The sequence below is a fragment of the Copadichromis virginalis genome, linkage group LG6 (genome assembly GCF_057382275.1).
Source record: "Copadichromis virginalis isolate Kocher_CV1m ecotype Utaka linkage group LG6, C_Virginalis_male_GT1.1, whole genome shotgun sequence".
Taxonomy (NCBI): Eukaryota; Metazoa; Chordata; class Actinopteri; order Cichliformes; family Cichlidae; genus Copadichromis; species Copadichromis virginalis.
Genome location: NC_140623.1, coordinates 42,178,170 through 42,186,588, shown reverse-complemented (window position 1 = coordinate 42,186,588; position 8,419 = coordinate 42,178,170). Strand labels below are relative to the sequence as shown.

Below are 8,419 nucleotides of genomic sequence, written 5' to 3'. Positions count from 1 at the left end.
TTTCCGTGTTTTCAGTTCATCACTGTTTATTTTCCATGTGTTTCCTACCTGCATTATGTTCTGCTTCACTTCCTGTGTCATTAGTTAGATTTGGTTCAGCCGTGTACTCACCTGTTTCTAAACATCATCATCATTATCATCATCCTCTGTATTTGGGGCCTTAGTTTCCCACACTTTGTTGTGTGTTCATTGTCGATCCCTCTCGTGTTCTCAGTTCAGTCTAGTTCAGTTCACTCTGTCTTCTTCTGTTCACCCTGTTTTCATAACAAATTCTCCGCAGGTCTGCATTTAGGTCCTCTTTCTTTACATTGTCACATCACATGACAATAGCAGGTTACCACCTATTTATCACGAAACAAGTTTTTCTCTGTATTGTCTGGAAAAAACTTCATTTAGTTTCCCTTTTTGACAAATTGGAACTGGAAATTCCCTCTCCTCTTATTTGATCACACTTCTGAATATAAAAAGTTTTTCAAATTTGTTTTTATTATTGTGACAACACTGCAATCTACTAGGTTTTTCTGCGTCTTTGCTGTGACAGAATCAAGGTATTTCCTTACATTTGTTGAGTCAGATGTTATTTGGAGTTATTAGCTGTTAAAATCATAGGAGCTTGACAACAGAGCTGTGTTCTTGTACTTTTTCAAAGAAGCTCTAAAACACTACGAGCTATTTTAGCCTGTCTTAATCCTTCTGATCTGGGAAAACATGGCTGAGGGAAATGTGCGTGTGCGAAGGTCATCAGTCCAGATCGGTACCCACATTACTGCAGAAAAACACACTGAAGCGAGCACACAGGTGCAGAGACAAGTTCAAAAGCTTCCCTGCTTTAACCAGGAAATGGGAGTTTGCCTCATGTTTCATGTTCATGCGCAGGACTAAACCTTCCACCTGAACTTTGTCATCTTTCCAGCATCCTGTAAAACAGAACTTTTCACCAGTCAAATTTGGATATAAATGTGACAAAGTTTTAAAGCTCATGACTGTTCAACCACATTAAGCCATTAATCCTCTGGTGTTTGGCGGCACATACTAGGTTAGGTCCAAAGGTGAAGACACAAACCCCGCCCACCCACACACCCATCCCAAATTTGATAAGCTGCTAAAAACTGGATGGAACTCTATGAAGGGCTGACACGCGGCTGACTGTAACATTTCACTCAGTCCTCTGCAGACTATAGTAAGATTGCATCTTTCAGGGTAATTTAGAACAGTGTAGCATTTATTTCACACATAATGCAGAAACGAGAAGCAAAATACACAGGCGGAGAAATATTTAATTATTGGTGTTTTAACATTAAACTACATTTTATGCAAGATTTCTTCTATTATTCCTCCATGCAACAAGAAATGTGCAGTTACAGTTTGAGTTCATATCATTTAACGGTGTTGAGCTATGTGTGTAGGTGTGTGTTTGAAATGTTGCCCCGAGCTGCCTGCATACACTCAATTAAGGTGATAAAGTGTGCTGTGCTGCCACACAAACACATTTCTCTCTTTGTTTTATTTGTTGCAGGGTGCTACACCATGATAAACTCTACCTTTGTTAATAAACCTTGTGGAAGGCAAGCAGGGAATTTAAGCCAACTGTAACACAATTATTGTTTAAGCTGCTGTAGTGCTCTGAAGCATTTATCTTCCCAGTGTTATTGATTTTGTTGTTGTGAAAATGGGCTCTTACAACATTTGTGAAGAGCCAGGTAATGGCAAAAGTCCGTCTGTATCAATAATTATCTTAAGGGATGTAAACAGATATGGTGACACTGTGTGGTTGATGTTCTCTTACAAATTATGGTTATGGTGAGAATAGCTAGTTTTGCAACATTTGCTTATGTCGTCATCAATCCTGTGACCTTTACACTGAAAAAAATATGTTGTTGGATTTACTTAATTCAATGGTGGACATTTGTTGCACACAGATGTTTTGCTTTGGCAGCAACTTAAACAATTGAATTAAATTAACACAATTTATTCATGTTCAATAAACTTGTGCAATTTGTGTTGATAAAATGTGACTTAAACATGTTTTGATGAAGTAATTTGAGCTCTTGAAATATTTTAATCCTTCACAATTTTCTCACGTTATCCCAACACGATTCAATAACTTTTACCCAATACTACTTGGTCACTTAAATACTACATGTTATCTTCAAATTACATTTTGCTATTATATTCTAGTATCAAATACACAATTTTCAAATGGAGGCCTTATAACAGATTGTATTGTTCTCTTCCAAGATGGTTGCTGGCATCCACCAGTAACCTTTCAAAACAACATGTCTAATTTCACTGCAGTAGGTAAAGAATTAAACTGACATTACTCCTCTACTGAATCTATATAAATCAACAGTTAAATAATGTCAGTTCTTCCGTGTTCTCTGGAATCAATCACAGCAAAGAAATTGGACTGTTTCTTTTGAAAAATGTTGGGAAAGAACAATACAAAACATTCTATTTAAGGCCTCTAACGTCAAGATTCAGTTAAACAACAATTATGACTAAACAATTTGAGGTAATGTTAGTTTCCATTAACATTAAATTAGGTTACTGAATTGGCAAACACCTTCCTATTAACACTACCCATTTTACCCCAATAACTAAAGAAATTAGCACTTGCAGGTCAAAACCTTTATTCAAGAGACGCAAAAATAACATTGATACAGTGACTGTCAAAAATTACAGCACTGATCATACTGTGACATCTTGGTTCAAAACAGCACACTTAGAAATATTCAACGTTCTTTACTTCAACTGAATGAAACTGAAAATACCATTTCACACGACCCATATGGGATATTTAGACTGTATAACTGTTCACGCTACATCTCTTCACTAGTAAAAGAAAGAAAAAATACAAAGAGAAATTTAAAAATGCTGCCAAACAGACAAACAGAACTTGTACAGAGCAAAAGGAAAAACAAACAACAACAAAAAACGGCTCGTCCTCATGGCAGTTGCAGAGTATATAAAAATGAACCCTGCGATCCGTTCCTGGAATTGAGCTTCAAAAATGCAGCAGAACAAGTGTGAGATTTAAATGTCCTCTCACCTAGAGCTGGTCACCTCACATGCATAACAGTGAGCTTCGTTGCAGGAGCAGTTTTGTCTTAGTTGTGAGCTTTTCTTGAGAGCTGAGTTGCATCCAACTCCATTACCACCCATTGAATCACCTCAAAAGTGTAGCAGAGTTGTGATGGGTAACTCATGTTGAAGGAATAAAAAAGGTCCAAACAGCATGGCTACTGCAAAGGTCACGTTATCCAGATCTTGAAGAACAACATCAGAAAAGTCATTGCCTGCCGCATCCTCTGGAGACAGATGTTCATTGTGGTTTTCTCAATCTGTGCAGTGGCCTCAGTCAAGTCCTGGTTAAACACAAAACATTTCTTTAAGATTCCTTTTTAAACTCATCTCTTTTGAATCTACCAGTTCTAATGTTAGAGTAATTTAAACCAATGCAAGCAACATAGTAAATAGCTATAGCCAAAGAGTGGCCTGCCATGCTGCCATTCATGGTCTAACAGAGTTTCTAAGAGAGGGTGAAAAACATAATAATTTCAAATGCTTTACATTAGTTTTTGTTAGAAAGACACCGGCCCATCAGAAATCCAGGTTTTGTCACTCAGAAGATGTTAGAATTTAGACTTTCAGCCCCACAATTTGGTTAGCTGTTGGTCAGTTGGTCATTTTTTCAAACAAAAGCTAATATAAATATTGGTGGGATTTTCCTTTGTTCATTAGAATGACAAATTTAAAGTTTTTTCACACTGATGTGACCCCTAATACAGGGGTGAGGGTGGGGCCTCAAGGGCCGGTGGCCGAGTTCACTACCAGGCCTCATGTGAACTTCAAATTATTAAAGAGGACTACTGGTCCTAACCAGTCCAATGAGGATCAAGTGGATAACTAAATGCATTTTTAAATGTTGCAAATCCACAATCTACTCATAAAACACTCACCATGAACTCCTGCACCAAGATGTTGCAATTGTCTTTCACACAGATGCGGAGCACTTTGATGAGGGACTCCGAGCATTAATGTCATCCTTGACTATTATAACAAAGAAAACAGAGATTTGTGAACTTTTCAGTAGCACAGAAGAAAATGATCCCAGACAAAAACTCTTGACTTTTTAAACCAGTCAACATGCAACACCAGCATCTACAAAGCAATATCAAAAGTTCCTGTTTGACATCAACTTTATGGATATATAGTTTCCAGAACATTTATTTTTAAAAAAAGATAATTTTTTCTCAGTGGGCCAGTAAATGCATGACGAAAATTATGGCATCCTTTTAGTGGAATCATTACTCACAGGTAATAGTTGACTGTTTCAATGGATGTAGCATAAAAATCTTTTACTGACCTAATGCAATACATATACACTTTGTAGTTAAAGAATTTTAAAGTTCTTACTGTCATTATGGCAGCTACATCCTTTAGCTTTGTGCCCTGTTCCCCCGATCACTTTGCAAACACTTTCAGCAGACTGTCAGAGAAAAACTCAGCTCCGTCAGAAACCTTGACTGTAAAGGCATGGTTGGGATGCACTGGAATGCTGCATTTTATCTGAAATGACATAAAATTATTTTGAAATAACAGCAGGCACTGTGCTTGGTTAATCAGTAATGTTTTGTTGAATAAAAACTGTGTTTCCAGATCTTATGGGATTAAAAAAAATCCAAAGATGTTTGTTTCTGATTTGCAACCCAACAACCCACAAGTTACAACCTCATTTCAGTTCAAGTGTGCATTAATGCGAGTCCAGTAATCACCTTTCTGGCAATACATACAGGTATAAGTTAAACCTATGGCAGATTTTGGATCTCTCAGTTGTATTAATAGGGTGAGTATGCATGCACCTAATAATTATAAAAAACCCATTATAATTAAGTTACAGAAACGAAAATAGAATATACTTTCTTACCATAACACCTTGAACCCACAATCCATCAGCTGACTCCTGGTGAAATGCAGAATAGAGGTCATCTCTCAATGTGCAGCAAAAAAAACAAAAACAAAAACAAAAGGACAGCAGGTGAGGGCAGGAGGGGTAGGGATGTAAGCTAGCATAATGCTGCTGATGATATTAGCTAAAGCTGTTCAATGTCCAAAATCTCACTAACACCACGGTGCAGTAAATACACAATGTAACTGAAGAGTCAGTTGACAAATCTATTCACACAGAAAACCAAATTATGTTATGAGTGCCTCGTAATTAGGTTTAATGTGATATTACGGCTCTTGTGCCAAAGACAAATTCAAATGAAAAAGCGCCAATTCTTTGACAACAGATAAAACAGCAAATAAGCTAACGGCTCTTTTTTAGCATGTTACATGGCGACACTCTAGACGTTTAACTACATTTGGCTGAAATATGGTAAAAATGAATTAAAAAAATCAAGACATACCAAAAACGTAGAGTTGGCTGCTCGACTTGACTGAGATGGATGCCTTTTTTAAACCACGATCCAAAGCCCGCGAGATGAAATCACGCGTGGTTTCACGAGATTTAACGTTGCTATCTTATTGACTTACTTCACCTGAACATGATATGAACAATTTAATACACCCTTTCTGCATATCATGTAGTTTTTACACTATATAGTTACATTTAACTTTAAAACATGAGGCAATTGTGTTAAATACATGCAAGATGCTTACATAAATCCAAGAGATGGCCAGTCCCTTTTTTTCAGTGTACGTAGAAAAAAAACACATTTAGAGGACGAGATCTTGTGTGTTAATAGGAAAAATATCAAGTAGCTTTTCTTCTAAATGGATATGTCACGTATCACGTTTCGGGATGAAACCGTTAACATGCAGTTAAATGAATTGTGGCTCAATTTTGAGAGCAGAGGGAGAAGGTATGCGGCGGAGCAGCGATAAGAGTGTTTGCAGCACAGACGATTGGAGGAGACGTTCATACAGTTGCTGTCTGCTGAGGGAAGGAGGACCAGATAAGGACTAGAGCTCTTAGGGCTTCTAAGGCTCAAATCATCTGCCTCAGACTCGTTGGATCTCAACAATTTTGCCTCCAAGTGAATTAGATATGTGCAACTCCCTGAAATTCAAAGCAGCTGGAAAAAAAGAGACTCTCTTCCCTTTCGGATTTCTGTGACAATTTGCCTTTATGGATTGAATTTCTGCAGGCAGACAGATGGAAGAATAGGGAGCCAGGCTCTTCTCAGCAGGTGTATGCTGGCGCCCCAGTCGCTACAGCTTCTCACTGAACCTGGATGTCCAAGACGAGGTGAAAGGATTTTAAAAAGGGAGGCTTCAGAAGACGAGGGAAAGCAGAGACTCTGAGAATATACGCATCCAGAAACGCAACAGTGGCACAAATGCATATGGGCTAAAACATTAAACAGTATTTCCATGATCACTATTTTCTCACCATTCAATCATGCTTTTGTTTTTGTGTTTACTAGATTAATAACAGGCAGCCGAAAATTGCTTTAATATTTCAGCAGAAAGGACAACACCGATGAATCAAATGGATGCTGATACTGTAGGTTTACAATCCGACCATCATTAAAGAAATCTCTGCAATTCTCATTTATTTATATAGGGCCAGATGACAAGGTAAAGACCCAACAGTAAGGCTGTTGTTTGATTTCTTTCTTCTTTTTGTTTTTTTTTGTTTTTTTACACACATGCTCGTTTTCGTATCGTAATGAGGACATCTAAGTAAAGCGCTATACAAATACAGGCCATTTACCATTTACATCTAATGAAATAATGCTTGTTGGGTCTGTGTAGCACAGACTTAGTAGCACAGACCCAACGCTGGAACTAGACATTTCTACTACAACAGCAAAAAATGTGTGTGTGTGTGTGTGTGTGTGTGTGTGTGTGTGTGTGTGTGTGTGTGTGTGTGTGTGTGTGTGTGTGTGTGTGTGTGTGTGTGTGTGTGTGTGTGTGTGTGTGTGCGCGCGCGTGCTAGGAGCCCAGCGGTCCACCTAAACAAGGGCTCTTATACTTAAACAGAGTAGGTGTCCTCCTACACCATAAATCAGTAAGAGAAGGTACGACCTCTCTCATGACCTTAAGATGTGTGTGCATGCCAGAGTGCTCTGGGAGGCACACAGAGTGTTTGCACACTGCTAAGGATCAGACATCCTATCAATATGCAATCGATTATAAAACCATAGAACTCTAATCATATATGAGTACATATTTCTAACCATAAATGACAATCAACAATATAAACCTAACAGGCTTTCATCTTTGATGGTTAGGGTTAATTAACCATAACTAACTGTAACCCTGACACTCAAACCACATTTTGAGCCTCAAAAATGCCTCAAACTCGTGGGGACGGACACTTTGTTCCCATAAGTGGCCGTTGGTCCCTACAAATATAGTGGCATGCCAATTTTCAGAAAACCGCTCTTCAAGGCGCTTAACATCTCAGCAAACAAAACCTTTGTACATTTAAATAGTGCAAACACCTTTTCTACACCAAGTTTACGACAAGATCCAAGTTTTCACCCGATTTTAAAATAGGGCCCTGACATCACTGCAGATGTTTTTCTGTCTCTAAATGTTAATTTTTTCTTTCAAGGGAAATGTTCAACCTCATTTGGTTCCACGGTGAAGCATTTACTCAGATTTTCTTTCCAAAACAATGATTTTAGTATTTTAGCATTAAAAAAACCATTAGGTTTAGTAATGTTTCTTGATTTGGGTTATAATTAATTAACCTACATTATTATTCATTATTTTAATAATTGTAATCGTTTTTTATGATTATTATATAATTATAAGATAAGATAAGAGATAAGATAGAACTTTATTAATCCCTCGGGTGGGTTCCTCTGGGAAATTCGATTTCCAAAAAAGCACAGCACCGACAGAAGTTACAGAGTTATACACACACACACATATATATAAATACAGAGACAATATAAATAAAATATACGAAGGGGATAAATAGAATAAATAGGAATAAAAATAAAAATACAAGTGAATTGCACATTTCAAGTATTGAGTCTATTGCACCGTTGACTATTAACAAAGGTATTGCACAGTGAGGTGAAGAGGCACTACAGCTTAGTTGTTCCCCCCTCCTTTGTCCTCCTGTTTCCCCTCCCTCTCCCCTCCAGAGAGGAGTTAAACAGTCTGATGGCGTGTGGGACAAAGGAGTTTTTAAGTCTGTTAGTTCTTGTCTTTGGGAGAAGCAACCTGTCACTGAACAGACTCTTCTGGTTGTTAATGGCCGTGTGCAGAGGATGCCTGGCATTGTCCATAATGTCCATCAGTTTCTTTAATGTCCTTTTCTCTGCCACTGTCACCAGAGTGTCCAGCTTCATGCCGACCACAGAGCTAGCCCTCCTGATCAGTTTCTCCAGCCTGGAGAATTATCTGGATTATCTGTTATCTGTTATCTGGATTATTATCTATTATCTATTATCTG

At 37.9% G+C, this 8,419-nt stretch overlaps 1 long non-coding RNA gene across 3 annotated transcripts; it reads right to left on the bottom strand.

Annotated features, from left to right (window-relative positions):
- Window positions 1-2,613: 2,613 nt before the first annotated feature.
- Window positions 2,614-5,697, bottom strand: LOC146708549 (uncharacterized). 3 transcript variants are annotated; one of them, XR_014920970.1, is made up of 5 exons: window positions 5,412-5,697; window positions 4,928-4,991; window positions 4,417-4,569; window positions 3,960-4,050; window positions 2,614-3,365 (listed from the first exon to the last, which is right to left on the bottom strand). It is a non-coding gene; the product is annotated as an uncharacterized LOC146708549 (long non-coding RNA). The 3 variants fall into 3 exon arrangements; XR_014920971.1 differs by having other exon boundaries at window positions 4,928-4,963; XR_014920969.1 differs by lacking the exon at window positions 5,412-5,697 and having other exon boundaries at window positions 4,928-5,387.
- Between the last annotated feature and the right edge of the window lie 2,722 nt (window positions 5,698-8,419).